The sequence below is a fragment of the Hirundo rustica genome, chromosome 3, assembly GCF_015227805.2.
Source record: "Hirundo rustica isolate bHirRus1 chromosome 3, bHirRus1.pri.v3, whole genome shotgun sequence".
In the NCBI taxonomy this organism is placed as follows: Eukaryota; Metazoa; Chordata; class Aves; order Passeriformes; family Hirundinidae; genus Hirundo; species Hirundo rustica.
Window position 1 is genome coordinate 22,854,633 of NC_053452.1, and position 17,472 is coordinate 22,872,104.

General features: G+C 41.2%; 1 long non-coding RNA gene across 1 annotated transcript; it reads right to left on the reverse strand.

The window, feature by feature from the left end:
* Positions 1-532: 532 nt before the first annotated feature.
* LOC120750514 (uncharacterized) lies at positions 533-15,737 on the reverse strand. Its single transcript, XR_005700025.2, has 3 exons — positions 15,592-15,737; positions 9,139-9,264; positions 533-2,658 (listed from the first exon to the last, which is right to left on the reverse strand). It is a non-coding gene; the product is annotated as an uncharacterized LOC120750514 (long non-coding RNA).
* Positions 15,738-17,472: the final 1,735 nt, after the last annotated feature.

The following is a 17,472-nucleotide window of genomic DNA, read 5'->3' on the forward strand; positions in this document are numbered from 1 at the left end:
TCTGTGACATGGATGATTCTATATAAAATAGAAAAAACTGAGAAACCAAATTTTCAGGCTTCAAATACTGATACTTTGAATTTGGAGACTCAATCCTGACCCTTGTGGTTTAAGTCTTGAAACACTCTCATGCAGAGAGATGACAATTTGCACAAACTTTCATTCAGGTTTGTAATATTCTTTACTACCAAATAACACAGCTTTTTCATAAAGAATAATTTCCTGAAAGCTACCTACCCTTTCTTTCCTAGAGTTTCCTAGAGTTTCCATAGTGAGATATCATATCCTATTTCCAAGGATTATTTTTATTGATGTGGTTTATAGTAGCCCTTTTCTGGGAACTCCAGCTACCTGTACCTAAATATGAGAAGGATTATAATCCCTATCTCAAAGGCTTCACTCCCCATTCAGCTGGGGTGAGACAACTCTGCAAAGAATAGGTTCAAGTAATGAAATAGATACAAAATAAATTAATCTGGGAAAGGAAAAAAAAAAAAAAAAAAAAAAAAAAAAAAAAAAAAAAAAACCACCATCACCAAACAATTTATTAAATTTATTAGCAGCCGAAGAAGTGCACTTAAAAAAAAAAAAATCTTCAACAGAGGTGGTATCTTCCTGCCTTCTGGAACAAAGGTAAGAGAAAAGTGGAAGGTGGTTGTTTAAAGAGATGCAATATGGGTCACATTTGCCTTGAGTGTGGCTAAAAAAGCCCTGCTCACTGTCACATCTGGACACCCCCTCACAACAGAAGCAGATGACAACATAAGCTCCTCCAGTCCTTATGGCGTGCAGAAATTCACCATTTTTCCCAGCTATTCTTTTTTGTCTCTTACAAAGTTCAGATTGAGCCCTGAGGGCACTAACAAAGGAAAAAAATGCTTCACAGCATTTTCCCCTTGCTATTGCTTTGGGGTATGTGTAAGATGAGATCAAGTCAGTATTACATGAGGAGCATTCTTAATTCACTGTGTGGTCTGCAGGCAGACTGGGATATGATGATTTACTGCATTTTGAACAGAAGCACTCTGAAGTGAACTCAGGAGGCACTCTGGCACATCAGCTGGGCATTTACCATATAGTCTTCTGGTAGGCTGGGAGAAAGCAAGATATAGTTGTCCGCCTTTGTACTGCACCCTGAAAACTGAGAGAAGCCCGCTGTCCTGCTGCAGGGAGAGAGCAGCTTTTGCTGCAGCTGGCTGCCCTCCTCTTTCTGCTCTTCCCGACGAGCAGGGGAGGCGGCAATGCAAAGGTGCAGGCACACCCCTACTGACATCACTGTCTCTGGTCTTTACAGACGCATCTTGAGACTGCATCGTGGTAGGAGACCGCCTTTAAAAGGTCAACGTAACCAACATTGCCATGTGCTGAAGCAAGGAGCAATTGCTGGATTGTGCTCAGCATCTTATGGTGTCAAACCTTAAACCTGTGAGCTAAGATTCCAACTTGCAGTTGCAGATGCAGGTAAGGCATCTCCCTTCCATAACGAAAAAGTGCTTCATGCAACAAACACAATGCTTGTCTCTTGGCCACAAAGCCCTCGGATCAGAAAGCCACAGACAGCGTAGTCACCAACACTGCCCAAGAGGATCTGCAAACAAGGGGAATTCCTGTCCTGCTCTGGGCTGGTTCATCCACATGCCACTCCTCTAAGGCAGGCCTTTTATCACTGTTTTCAGAAGAGAGGAACTGACCCACAAAACTTTCCAAAGTCATCAAGGAAAACTGCGACAGGAACTGGATCACAAAAACTGTACCAGGTGCCCCGTGTCCTCTCATCAGTATCTGTGTTTTTGCAAACACTTTTCTCTCTTCTTCTCCCACCTCCCCCGTGCCACTTCTTACCAAACTGTTCTCCATTTGCAGAAGACCTGGTTAATTGATTTTAAGGCCGAAAAATTACTGTGAGCCACTAATCTGTGTTTTAGGAAATCAGCGCTTCAGGCTGACCAGCACTTCAGTTCCTGCAAGCAAGTCCACAGCTGTGGCCAGGACACTACTCTTAAAACAAGCATTTCTTTGTGTGTGTGTTGCTCATCTCTTTTGATTAAATTTTTTGTCCCATTTCTAGATCAAATCTATTAAATTTCTAAGTGGCCATTAAAGAGAAACAGTGAACCTGATTGACCCAAATTCATGTTAAATTTGTAAACTAAATAAGCTGAAGAAATTGTGATGAATATTTGATTTCTGACCTCACTCTGTTTACATTGAAAGCATCTCTTTATCATCAGATGTAGAAATCTAGAAATATTTTAGAGCAGTTACATAAAATACTAGCTAGTGCTCCACTTTTGTTAAAGGTTTTTTGGTGCAGACAAATGATAGACAACTCCAAAATGAAATTGGATATTGACACGCAGTGAAATTTCTACACTGGATTTCCTCAGAGGATCAGTTTCTGACCTGCTATTCGGAAAACCATATCTTTAGAGATGTCTGCCTCTAAAATCCTGCATTGGACCTGTCTTGTTATTAAACAAGTCATTAAATCCACAGTGTTTTATAAACAACAGAAATTATGTTGTTTCAACATTTCCTACACATATCCTGAAAAGGGTCTTGGTGTTCACTGCCTCTCTGGAAGCTACGTGACTGTTTCAGGAGGTGAATGTGTGTATAAGCAGTCAAGACTCAGAAATTATCTTCATAGTACTGCATCTGTAATGAAAAAAAAAAAAAAGGGAAAAGGTATCTTATTTCAGAAATGAGGTAAAATTACAGCATTATGGACTGTAACATAATATAGGAAGGCTTTCCACCCTGCAATAGCTGAATGAAAGCTAGTCCACAATAAGCAGGGGTGTCTATTGCCCCACACAGATTTATTTAATATTCTTGTGATTCCTTCCCTAGCTCAGGTATATCTACACAGAGCTGTACAGACAAAATCTAATCAGTTTTGCTGAAAAAGGATAAAATTCTGAACAAAAGCCAAGACATAGTTTAATTCTCACACTCACAGCTAGCACTAAAGTGTCTGTGTCCTGTGACTGGCTTGCAGCTGCCTGTGTAAAAGAGTTGCCCATTATTTGGAAAGCAAGATAAAAGATACAGGGGAAGCTCATCAAAGAGTCAAAGCATGCTGCGTCCACAGTTAAAACATTTTAAAGGATCATAGTTATTAGAAATTCAAGTTTTTCAAGTATTAAAAATAAATCTTTAATTCCCCTACAGATTCCTAGTATCCAGAGTATTTTATAGAAACATCTGGATAAAGGAATAAAGGCAAATCCATTGTGTTTCTAGACATTCCTGGAGCACTGATGTTCTTGAGATTATGCTATTGGATTACTGGTATAAAAATAATAAATATTTCCAGTACTTAAAGCTGTAATGCTTTGTGTTGGATTTGAATTTTGGTCTCATTTTAGTAAAAGGTGGATGGAGATTCAGAGTCTCTTCTTTAACCAGAAAGATGTAGGGAGTTTATTGCTTAGTGACCTATATTTTTTTCCTCTACATTATTTGAAAAGTTATTTAGCAACTTCCCTGCTCTTTCCTTTTAAAATATCTGTCAAGACAAAAATATGGTTAAGACTCTGTTCCTCGTTCCCATGCCATATGAAAGCGAGGGTTTGTTAACCTGTGCTAAGAGTGTTGTAAAATATTTTGTTCTTCAAAAAATGCATTAATTTCTGTTTATGGCTTTAAATGAAGGGCAATAATACACCCAAGAAAAAGCTGTGTCTCAGACAGAGGGGGTGAGAGACGCACCAAAGCGAGATCTTTGGATATGTTTTCACAAGGTTTTGCAATATTACAAATACATTTTCTACAGGTCACTAAGCTAACTAGGAACTTAATGATATAACAGACTCAGGCTCCTCTTTGTTAACAGAAAATGTATACAAGCCTTGCCAGAGGGGCAAGGAATGTGCAGTTATAAACTTCAGCCTGTGCCGAGAATGTTGCTCCACCATAAACATATGGTATGGTCACTGAGCCACCCCGAGCCCTTCCCTGTCTGAGAGGAAAGCACGAGGTGCAGCGGCTCTGAGTGGGCTTTCAAAGCTCCATTTGTGCAAGGTCTTCACTCTCCCTGCTTACCATTTCCCTAGGGAGCAGCAGTGTGTTGTGGAAAGTGCTGGTAACCAAAGACAGCGATGCAACAGCCTAAGCCCAATGGCTCCAGCCCAGTTTTTTCACTTTATCCCCTTTACTGTTTCCTCTCCTGTTGTTGCCATTTTTTTTTTTTTTTTTCTTTTAACATGCAAGTTGCCATGAAAAATTTGTTAATGAAATATTTGCTTAGAAGTCTGCTCTGGGCTAGGCTGATAACCTATCTGTGTTTGAGTTTGGCTTCCCATATTCTAAATACTCATCTTCTCTCTGTTTAGCTTATTGATTGGTTTGGCAGGAAAAGCAGCCTTGTCATCAGTGACCAAGGTCAAACCAAACAAAAAGGGACAGGAGGGGAGGGAAAAAAAGGAAAGAAGTTGGAAGAATGAGCTCAGTGAGGCAGGAGTGGAATAGCTGACCTCCTGCAACTTTCCTTTGGGAGATAGGTCCTGGTCTGCCCAGGAGTCTGCTGGATTTTGCAAGGTCACAAGAAATCACTGACATCATCAGAACCAGCACTCAGAAACCGGCAGGAGAGATGGGAACTGAGAGTCAGTCAGAATCCACAGATGGAAGAGGTGGACACCACCACACACCAAGGCTGGGTGCAAATGCCCACAGGAATATCTCCTCAGAGCTCTGGTGCAGAGCAAATGAGGTGCTGAATCAAATATTGCAAACACCTAAAATTTGAAACTTAAAGCCCATGTCTACATATACAAGTAGCAGTCATCTGTTCCCAGAGGTGCCCCGAGCTATTTTTCAGAGAGGCCTGCAACAGTCCCAAAGAACAGGAGTCAGTAGGTTTTTTTCCTTGAACATGACTGGGTGTGGGCTCATACCTCTAATTCTCCAAATAAATTCTACAGATTTTGGCCTCAAACTTTCATTTCTACTCCTAACACCTGAAACAAGAAATCTGTTGAAAATGAGTCAGGAAGTTTAAAGGCTAACCCAGACACACGTAAGATGTAAGCACAGGCTCTCAGCAAGGCAATGGATACCTTCCTATCATGCCAAGTTCACCCTTGTCTGGGAGTAGTTTTATATTACCTGAAAGTCCCAGTCCACAAAATTCATACAATGCCTCACAGCTATACAGTGCATTCTACCTAAAAATGCAGATGAATCAATGAAAAATGTCCAAAACTGTATAAAACTCATTGGAAAATCCTAAACATAAGGTTAAGATTCACTACATCACCCTTTCAAACCCCCTTGCAAATATTTTTATGTTTATGTAATTCAGTGTGAACAGCAGCGTACAATTTCACAGAAGAGATGTGAAACTGCAAGGGAAGGTTATATCATGGTTAAGAAAACTGAGATCAGCTGTAATGTAGTGTAGCAGTATCTTACTGTAAAGATAACGTACTTTCTGGTTTTTGCATACTGTACAGCTGAGGTGTTCTGAAAGGAAGCTGCAACAGAATAGACCTGCTAAATAAAATACCTGGCAATATTGTTATCTGGTACAATGCATTCATGTTAGTGGCTTTACAAATGAATAAGAGGGTGCCAGAGGCTAATAATTATGTGACATGAACTGACTGTTAAATCCTGCAGTCTTTACTCAATATTTATATAGTCCTGACTTGTGGGGAGTTCAGCTTGATAAATGCCAGAGTAAAAGAAGTAAAAAGAGAACTAAATCCATTCCCAGGTTTCTCTTTAATCTTGTTACTTTCCTTCCCACTAAGGAACTAATTCAGCGATCAGTGTGTTATTCACAGGATACTGGAAACATTTTAGCAGAAGTACTTCATAGTTTATAGCACATGACTATAGCATTTGAGAAATTCAGCTTCACTGACCCAGCTTGACATATGAGAGAGGAGTCCAACTTCCTACCTGCCGACATGGTCTCATTAACAAACTGAATTAAAAGGGTCCTCATCACAGCAAAGAAAAGAGATGCAGAAAGACGCTGCTTATCTATAGAAGGTGATGCCAGTTTATCCAGGAAATAATTCCTCTTTCTGCATCCCAACTCCCATGACTTTAAAAAGAAAATATCTTTCAAGGAATGCAGAAAGCAAAACAATTTTTTGTACACAAGGTACTGAAGACAAGGTTATCTGACAACTGTCCAATTTGCATAAGCAAAGGCCAAAGGCTGCACAACTACATAGACCTCTATTTTTAGCAAGAGCAAGTTCCTTTGGTGGATCGACACTGAAACACATTGCAGAGGATGATTTTAAGGATGAGGTGCAGGCAGTGTCTCTGAAAATTAGGCCCTGTCAAAGATGCACCACTGGGAGCTCTCAAAATCACCAGTTGCTCTTCATCCTCTGGGGCAGAAGAACCTGACCTTCCCAAAGGGTTGCAGGATGAACCTCTGGAGACAATTTCAAAGGCCTCTCTAATAATCTGGGCCTATGCGTATGGTGCTGATTTCCACCGCAGAAAGATTTACTCAGGATTACCCAAAGAAGATGGAAAACTGGGTAACAAGATCAGAAGAAATGAGATGTCCCTAAATAAACCAAGGCTCTGGTGTCTGACATGTGGATTTAGCCGCCCTTCGCCAAGAGTGCTTTAATTTGTATCACTGTAATCGGGTTAAGAATTATTGTAGCCAAAGTAATTAGCAGCAAGCTACCAACCAGCTCCTTGACACAGAAAGCAAACGGGTTTCTCCTCCAAGTATTTGCCCCCCTGAGGGCTGGGAGGTAAAGAGGAGAAGGAGGGAATTAGGGGTGACCTTGCATTAATGAACAGTAACATGCTCCTGGATCAATGGGCAAACCTGGCATAGCTCAGAGAGAAAGCATCAACTGTGTCATCGAAGTATCTCTGATATCCATGGGGGTTTTGCAATGGATGCTTATGCAAAAGAGGTAAACACAAATGAGGCTGGTGCAACAGGAAAAAAGGGCTACAGGAAGAGAGAAAGAAGGTGTGAGGATGTAAACAAAAAATAAACAGAGAGATTGCTGTGGGGTGGTTTATTTAAAGAGTTCCTACATTTGCATTATTGGATTAAGCATTTTGACCAAAGTTTGTAGAATTTATTTTGGCCAAAAATGACTAATATGAATATTGGCCTCATGCCTGAATAAAGGAATGTAGTTTCTCTCTCTAATCAGGTTGCAACAGATAAAGGCTAAATAGAAATGAGTAATTCACCGTGACTCAATATTACATGGGCTGTATTTTAAGAGCTGAATTTCAAGTGCATTTCTGTTCTTTATTTCAGCTGTGCTATCTTTCGCTCACCCTCGCCACACTGTGTGTCAGCCCAGCTCGGCAAAAATGGGAATAATTTTATCTATAAGCATGATGTACTTTTTAGGAGACTCTCTTCCTGGAAGCAAAATCAATTCAAGTATTCAGGAGGCCTCTAGTGGCTTATAGTTTCAGAGGAAGTTTCCTCTGAAGCCTAGCGCGTGAGGCTCAGAAAATATACAGAAGGTCAGGGAAACAAAAGGGACTTCCCATTTGTTGATTAATGCCATTGACAATAAACAGCAAACTTGGTCTCTGACTTCAATATCTAGGAATCTGGTCCTCAAGGCCCGTGATACACTTACACAAAACACTCAGAACGTGCAGAAGAGAACAATAGGATCTTGGTGTTTCGCATGTGTCTAAGCATATAGTGGGAAAGAATTACAACGTGATGAGCCCTATATTTGAAACAGCTGTCAAAGGGGAGACTATGCCAGTTTCATTTTGATCCACAAATATAGATGCTTTCTATTACTGACACTAGACTACGCAATAGGTTTCCAATGTGGTGCACGAGTGCGTAATCCTCCATTTGCAACTCTTCACCCCGTTCCCACACCAGGAGAATCAGATAGGGCCAGTCCTGACTGGGGTAATTGGCATCAGGGAAGCTATTGCTCTTTCCAACAGCTGAGGCTCTGCCCTGTACCCTGCTATGCACAAATACATAATATTACATATTAGGTGAGAACCTGGATCACCTGTATTCTATATTTGCAAGCAGGGTTATTAAAAAGAAAGAGAAGAGTAATCACAAAAGAAGGTGAGAGAAATGAAGTCTCGCTGCTCCCCTGGCAAGTTTTGGCCGAGACAGTCAATGCTTTCTTCATCACATATGTATTTCCCTGGGCCTATTTTTATATGTCATAGGATAGTCGAAGAAATGTCCTTAATTCCCGGCACTTTGATTCACCTCCACAAACTAAGCCTTGTTGTAGGTGACTTAGCAACCATGTGATCCACCTATTATTAGAACAGAGTTAGCCCTCCAAGCCCCCAAACTCCTGCCTCCCCTTGTCCTTATATATATATCTGTCTCCTAGCAGAAAAGTGGCACATGACCTCCTATCCTCAAGAATACTTGGCACAAGTCCCTACTTCTCAGCCGAAGCTATTGTTCTAGGAGAGAATGACACAGGCGCGCAAGAGTCTTGCTGACACTTTTGACTTTAAACATGAAATGCCATTAATCAATCAGCTGCATCTGTTTGGAAAAATTAAGTGGCTGGAATCAAGGCAAACACAATAAATAATCCTTAGGCAAACAGGAAAGAAAATAAAGGAAGACATGCTTTTGACTTCTAGTTACTTCAAATTCATTTGATTTGTCTTTCATGTCCTCCTTACAAACATTAGGGCTTACCAAGCATACAGTGTGAAGATACCAAACTCTAAAGGCTTATGCAGAGTACCACTACCAAATTAAAGGTGCTAAGCTTGCAAGATATAAGTGTCTGCCATGGAATTCACACATGACATGGCAGCAGAGGGGGTCTGAATTCACAGATGGGGACCAGACCAGACTCGCAAAATGCCCGGGTGTCACTTGAAAGGTTGACTTCTCCTGCTATTCAGCGAAGTTGCAGATGTACTTTATGGTCTCAAAAATATGTTCATTCCTGCTACAAGTGCTTCAGAGGCTTAATGCCACATGGAATCATTCCTGACAGGTGCTCGTATCCATCAGAATAAGCATCCAGTAGATTTCAAACAACCCATAGTTCCTTGGAAGATGGACACCCACACAAAACAGGACCTCAGTGTTTAAGAGCCTGCTGCTGACACCTCTTTGCAGGAATGAATGGAAAAATACTAAGCTGGACCTTGTAGTGGAAGAGTATTTACCTTTGACAGGAGGTAAAAACAGGGAATAGCTGTGAAAAAGACATCAGGCTCAAAAGGGTCCTTGTCTGCCACACAGTCTTTTCGGTTTTTGCACAGTCCAGGGCTTGAATCCAGTTTCATTGGCTCCTGTTGAACCAAACAAGAAAATGTGTGCAACATTGCTCACTGCTGGTGAAACAATGCTCAACGTTTGCCCAAACTACCAGGCTCATGAGCATCCAGACCTAAAAGCTTGGTGTGAAGAAGACACAGAGAAGCCTCAACCCGCTCTCCAGCTGTGGGGATGAGCAGCACTACTGCTGCTGGCCTGCACAAGGTGGGAAACACAAATCCAACCAGTTTATAGTTGGGCACGTTCAGCAACTAAACTGAGCCCACCCACTTATTTCACACAGACCATTAAAGGAGAGCCATTTCAATCCAGGCTGATGACACCTTCAAATTTCCATCTCGCTACCAATTCCTGCTACAAGGATCTGCCTGAACATTGTAAAGTAATGATATAAGTGATATGTATGGGTAAGAATGACACAGAAGCAGGGAGTGAAAGAAAACACCAGAGCAAAACGTTGTGAGGCCATCTCCATTGCTAAAACACGTCACGTATTTGACTGACTATTGAACTATTTGATTAGTCCCAATCTGAAATAAGATTTTTTTGTTGTTGTTTTTTGAGCGGTTTACTCTTTTTGAAAACAACATTTCAAAATGAAAATGTCACTTTGAACTCTACATTTTCTTTGTACTGGCTGAAATGCATATGAGCAAAACACTTCAACTTTACAGAAAACAAACAGAAAACTGTGAGGGGGGAAACGAATCTATAGATATTTTTAGTCACTTATACATTCTGCATTTCAGAGTTGATTTCCTATTTGCTCAATAGCAGAGCTTTCCAATCTCTACATATTCCTGGAAAGCAGTATGAATATACCTATGGCTTAGCCATGAGTGAAGACTCAGCTGACATAAGTTTAAGTTTCAGCTCCGTTGGTGTCCTTACAGAATGCACTTCACCTATGATGCCTCTCTTTCCTCTTCCACCATCATATCTAGGACAGAAATACCCTATAGTTCTTATGTGTTTCTGCCGTAACAGCTGCCACAACATTCCTGCTGCTGACAATATCTAGATAAATGAGAGTTTGTAGGAAGAGCTAATATCTTTTATGAGACTAGCTGATACAATTGACAAAAGTGAATAAGTTATGGGGTTAAGGATCCTTCAGGTACACTAGAGAATATGCTAGACCACTCCAGTTCCAACAGCATTGCCGCTACTGGATAGATAAATAGATAGAAACCTCACTATACAAAATGAAGAGCATGTTTGAGATGTCCCTGTCACTTCCTCCAGAAACAACAGAAAAAGGAATAGAATGACACACACATTTTTAAAGGCAATAAAAGGTTAAGAAAATAATTGTGGACAGTCTTCTTTATCCTCCAAACCTTTAGTACGTGCAAAATGAATCTGCAATAACAGTTCTCCACAACGCCAAAACCCCAAACTGCTGTCAGTCATTCCACTAGTAGTTGCCTGGGGCAACTGCTTTCACAATTATCAGTGGATTCATGAACTTGCTGCAGTAACAAATGATGTAACTGATTTTATTTTTTTTTTTTTTTTTTTCAGGTGGTCAGGTTGAAAGTGAGCACAAGTATATTCAGGCTTTCTGTTCAGCAACACAAAAATACATGAGAAACCCTCTTTATATTAGGCACACCTGTTACAGGCCACGGCCAAGGCCACACCACGTCAATTTGACAGATATATGCCAAAATACGTGGATCACAGAAATGGCAACTAGATCTGTGACTATAGTGTTTCAAACAAAGCAGTGATTCCAGTAAGGCTAGCATGAAGCTGGTACACAAGACAGCACAAGTGAAAAGCCCTTGATGGTACATTGGCGTATTCTTTTGACTTTTCTAGTAACCTAATGTTAAATAAGCACTTCCCTGTAGGAATAAGAAGTTTGGTTTACATTTTTTGATCTTTAAAACTGCCCATTCAGGCATGAACCCTCTTGTACCATGGGCAATAAAAGATGCTCGGGGTCAAAAAATTCACTATAGGAAACAGCTAAGGGTTTTAATGAAGGAAAGCCAGATCGTGAATCCTAGCAGAGGGTGACATTCCTATGTGCTCATCCCTGCTTTGCCACAAGTGATTCACAAACTTAATCTCTGCCGCAGAGCACTTCTAAATAGAGGAAAACCAAGTTTACACCAACTTTAATTCAAGGAAGAAACTTCCCCAATGGATACTGAACCAATTCAGCTGCTGCAGTAGACTTCTCCCTTTAAGGTTTACAGTGGGTTTGAGCTTTTTCTTGCTGCAGTTTTAAATCAGAGTTTATCAAGCCAGTTATTTCTAAATGTCCTATGTTTGGCTTAGGGAGATTTGAATGAACAAACGAAGACTCACTGGTGAAAATAAAAATAAAGCTTTTGCAGTACTAGTTATCTGGCATATTTGCATAAAACTAAAGGTCCAGCTGATGACACACTGCAGTCCCTTAAAGAGGAGAGGAGCAGCCACAATTTCATTGTAGTTAAAATACTTGGCACATCAGGCCAAGATGAGAGAAGAGACAGAAGAGTATTTTAAGGGTCTAATGTACAAAACCAGGGAGTCCAAGATATATTGGTAGCAACTCTAGTACTGAACAACAACAAATAAATTCCTCAGCTGCCTTACTGGAAAGACATCCAAACATGTCATCTTTCTCAAAGCCACTCTTCTGGAGACAGCTACTTTGTGATGCACATAGTGATAATTAAAACTTTAAAAATAAGAACCGAGTTCCAAGAATGTGCTACTTTTACAATTGAAGTTATGTCTGAAAATAAAGAACATTCTAGAATCATGTAGGGACCAGGTTTCATCTTCATTTACAGCAGTTTTATCTAGTGACCTTTCCATCTTGTTCTCTGGAGTCACTCCAAAATTGCATGTGTTTAGGGAAAGTTAGGGAGCTAAGGGGAAACAAAAAGGTGGTAGAAGGACCATTGAAGTGTAGAAACATCTACACAAATTGTAATGGCAGGGCTCTGTTTCAGGATCCTTGCAGCCCAGGCTGTTTGTTGCCCTCTGGAAGAGCTGCAATACCTCAGTGATTCAGCTGCAGAGACACACAGATCTGCTGGAGAGTAGGGAATATTGACTGGTGTGCTCTTTGCCAGCTCTACCTGATAGCGGCTTTCCATGAACTGGGCCATTTGGAGAGTCACTATCAGACAGAGGTTTCCATCTTATTGGGGTTGTGTTTCAGCCATTTCCATTTCTGCTTCAGGCTTAGTTAATCCAAACATATGCTTAATTACATCTTCTTCATGCAGACCTAATCTCCCTATTTGGTTCCTGTACTAAATTCCTCAGAATTTTCATCCTAACCAGACACAATGGGCTCCCCTAGACACAAGAGACTACCAGGGTACACTGAGGCACATGAGTGCAGATTTCATGACACCGAACTAAACATTCAATGGAAAGACTTATACATCCGCAGATGAAAGTCAATTTCTGCCTTTATTATTCATTACTTGGCTTAAACCTGCGTTAAACACCAGATTTAAGGGGCTGTAAGCCATGGCCAAGCCAGCAGTGATATTTGTCATCCTTTCTCAGCCTTGAGCTGTGGCCCTATGGCCAGATATAAACCACCAATGTAAACACATGAAAGCAGCTTTGGGGCTGTCACAACTCAGCAAAGCACAGAGCTTGGACCTTCTATGAGGGGAAACAACGCCTCAGATGTGTTTGCTGTCTTCAGACATTTCAGACATATTAACCCCACAGGAATGGAAATTATTACCTGTGCTGCACAGAGATATAGGTGAGAGTTCTAAGATGAAATAAGGAAGACCAACACTCAGAGGAAACTTTGCAACTACTGTGAGCAGAAGTGACCAAATTACCCTGGTTCTCAATTACCAGCATAGCAGATTACTTAAGAATTTTTATTCCAACCCAAGTTGTGGAATAAACCACATTAACTTGTGGTATTGAAGTTTCTTCTTAATTACAGCAGCTGTAATTTAAGCTTGCATGCTGTATTTTGCTACTGGGGCAGGTTAATGTGTATTTCCCCATAATTACAGTGGGCTACTTTATTAAGCCTCTGTAACCCATCTGTCTTTGCTTACAAGTTCACACTGAAGCTGAGCAAAAGACCTGTAAGGAGAGCACTGAAAGGCTGGCTGCAGGAGACTTTTAAAACTAAATTAGGAAGAGCATTATGAAATGCCAGGTAAGTAGCATTGTACTGGCAACGAGATGGCCTGAATGATCTAACAGGTCTTTTCCATCACTAACATCCCTTGTCCAGGAACAACCCATTTAATTCCAGGCCAGTCAGTCATTTATTATGACAGAGAAGCAAAGTAGAAGGACATATATTCTACTGGGGAGAACAGCATTTTATTATGCCAACTGAACTCAAAGGACAGGCAGTGAAAACATTCTTTCATTTTGTACCATTAGCTCAGCCAGGCCTCTGCAATGCAACATTCTGTCACTTTCTGTGGATTAGCTCATTTACAAAAACGTGCTGTTTTACTGAAATGAGCACAGAGAGAATATTGCGCTTCCCGAGCTGCCGCAGCATAACTGTTTGTCAGTAGATTTATGTAGTGGATTGTTTTCCTGCAATCCAGGATAAGGGAAATACTTTAACAATAACCACCATGGGGAGTGTGGACAAGGCAATAATTACTTTCCATGGTGTTAATAAACCTCAAGGCTAGTGGCCAAAGTATATTTGCGCTGAAGAAGTCTGTGGAGATTACATAGGAAATTTTAAGACGGACAAGGGTCAGGAAGCCCATCTAGGTCTGCTTCCTCTCCTGCATTAACAGACACCCCCGCCCACCCGTAGCTGTTCTCAGCAAGGTTTTTTTAATCAAGCACTGTCTAGTGTTCCCTAGCTCCTTCTTTGGTGTCCTCTGCTGAGTGACTTGCTTAGTATCCTGACTAGGAGCAGCCTTAGTTTTGTTGCTATCCTTTTGTTTTCTGCTCAACTTTTAGTTAGAAACACTTCAGCTGTAAAATTGGAATTCCACTCCACAAGAAACACCTAATTTCTGTAAAAATGAGATTATATATGAATTATTTAAACACTTAAAACCTGAGCGATTCCTGGAGGCTCAAGTCCTGTAGATCAACTCAATCATCATTTCCAGACTGGTGTGCTCCCAATTCTCTGCCAGCCCTAGCAGGGGGCCCCACATCCCTGTGAATCAAGCTGGGATTTTTCAGGCTTCTAAGGCTCCTGCCACAGCATCAAAGAGATAATAAGCCTTGGCTCAAATTAGGGATCACAAAGCTTTGGAGCAGCAGGTAGCCAAAAAATAGGCTCAAGGCTTTCCAACAACTGCAAGATTCAACAGCACCTTGAGCTGATGTTTGCATAAGTAACACAGACTACAAAACCTTCTGTTTGCCATGGGATATCTCCATGGGCACCACGTGTCACAGCAAACAGTCAGACACCTCAGGCCTGGATACAGAGCTCACCCTTCCTGTGGGGGTCCATTCGAGGGGATGTTCATGCTTTGACCACTAGACTGCAGAAGATTTTCTGTGAAAACCTACTTCAAGAGTCATGTTCTCTTTCTTTCATAGCAGAACAAACCAGGGAAGAATTTAGGGATGGTGACACATCCGAGCGCGAGTTTGGAATGAAATAAAAGTCAGGTCCTCCATACCATCCTCTGACAGTAATGCTACGTCATTTACTGACAGATAAAGCTTGTCTCCACTGGTAATGAACAGTCCCTTGGATCATTCTTGGGCACAGAGGACAACTGGCATGAAATAGATAATATCTATACCATTTAACTCTCCTTGACTCCAAAACAGGGTGATCATATCCAAAATACTCACTGTAAAGAGCTTCTGGGCTGTGCTAAGCCCAAGTCATGCCAGCCAATTGTTTAGACACTGATAGGTGACAAAAGAAAAAGTTTTACCAATAATTTAACCATATAAACAAGCAGGTTCCAGGGCCTGGTCCCACAGATTGGCACTGTCTGATATATTGGGCCAAACTGTAATCTATCCAGGCTTCACACATGTTAGTATTAAGCAGTGCAAAGTTAACAGTTGTTCTTTATGCCCACATCACCAGTGAACAGGGCTTTAAAAGGAGATTGTCAGTGCTCTCAGCACTCTGGGACTGGTTATGACCATAGACGTCTCCAAGAAAATGTGCTTCTAATTTAAATGCTGTGTCAAATAAGAGGTTACTGAATTTGAGAATGGATATTGTGAGCTACATTCAACTGAGGCAGCTGACTTAGATGGTTCCTCACTACAGGAATGATTAATCACACAAGTATTTATTGGATAGAGCACATCCCCCTTGTTCACATGAGTGAGCACAAACCAGCTCACACATGTTACCCCTGCAGGAGCAAACAGAAATAATCATGAGAAGAGACACTCACCAAAGTAAGGGCTGTGTGACCTGGTGGTACCAGCTCAACCTACTTGCAGTGGAGAACACAAAAAATTTCCTGTTGCCTCATCAACTTTAGACTGGATGTTTTTTTCTTCCATCTGAACTGCCCCAGGTAAAAGGAAAAGCCATCTGTGGCTCTCTCCCTTGCTTTTTGTGTGTGCTGCTGGAGTGAGTACCTTCATACCAGCTGACAACTGAGCAGAACAAAGCACAGCTGAATCCTATTCCCAGGACACTCCCTGTCTTCTGCCTTGTGCAGGGAATGGAGAGAACACCTGGTGCAGGAGGCAGATGCAGTAACTCTCATCCTTAGAGATTCTTCATTTTCAGATAAATTCTTCACTAAAAATTGTCAGACAATAGTTGAGAAAGGACTTAGAAGAATAAAAAATAATTTGGCCTCATAAGTCTAGACTGAGAAAACAGCTCTGGAAACCACAGGGCGATTTTATAAGGGCCTTAGGAACAGCAAAATGACACATAAACATACTTGGAGTATTGCATCAAACTCCATTTTCCATTGATTGTAGCAATACTGACTTGTACCAGCTAAGAGTCAAGCCCCAGGCTTTTTCAAGAAAAGGTCTGTTCTATGAGTACCCAGAAACATCTGTAGAAGGCAAATAGCAAAATGCATTATTTTAAAAGTGATTTGACTACAGCTTAGAGGTACATTTCTTACTGCCCTATCATGAGAAAGTTTCCTATACACTTTCACATAGTCACAACTATTTCTCAAAGAGTACAAACATCTTGGCTTGAAGCCATTGGTTATTAGTGCCATGGGAAGTCATCATTGCCTTAAACGTATTCCCCACGATAGTTAAGTATTTCCCTTATTTCAGAACTGCAGGAAAACGAGACATATATAAACTGAATAACTTAAAGCTAGCCATGACTTCAGAAGCATTTTACAGTCTTTTCACATACATTTGGCAAAATAAAGTTCACTTTCCAGACAAATTGGTTCCTTGTGAGTCCACAGGATGATGCACAGAAGCCACTCAGATGCACTAGTAGTGGCCCAAAATGACAGACTGGTTTTGCTTTCAGCTCTCTTCAGTTCAGCTGGCACAATGATAAAACATTATTTTTCTCAATTAATATCCCATCCTGACACTGTTTGCCAGTCTTCGAAGGTCACAAAGCAGTCTTGTGTCAGCCTGACACCTTCCCCCTTCCCCATATTTCTTCTTCCTCTCGGGGGAAATTTATGTCCGCCTGTGGCATCTGTCCCCTGTCCTCCTTTTGTGAGTTTCAAGCCACAGCATACGTTACATTTAGAAATGTTTTCTGACCATAAATTACCTTCGCAGCATCTTAGAAGCCTTATGCTCTCCTTCACTGACCTCATGGCCCTGACACCCTGGAAGCATTTTTCATTATCTCTCTTAACCTCCTGTACAAGCTTCCTTTCATTCTCAGCATTTGCTTTTCTTATCTCTTTTTTGCACTCTTAATTTCATTCTGTAATCTGTTCAAGTCTTCTTCTTTCCCTGGTGTTTTATACCTCCGGCTTGGTTACTCCTTACTTATCCAGCTGTAACCATCATTTGAGCTGTCCCGTTCCCTGTGGCAGCCCACTTAAGTTCCCTCATCTCACCCACTTGCCTCACATCCTTCCCCTTTATTTCAGGCTTCAAGGCAGAAATTTAAGTACCATGCTCAGCAGCTGCCTATCCCCCAAAACTTTTGTACCCCTCACCTGATTAGCCTGCCTTGCTTGGGCCCTGAAACCAGTGTGGAGCAAAGTGAAGCACTGTCCAGCGTGGCAAACCAAAGTGGAAACTTTGGAGTGCGCTTGAGGCAGTGCAAAGCCACATTGGTCAGTCACTCAGCCACCCCAGCCCCAGCTGAAACCCCAGTT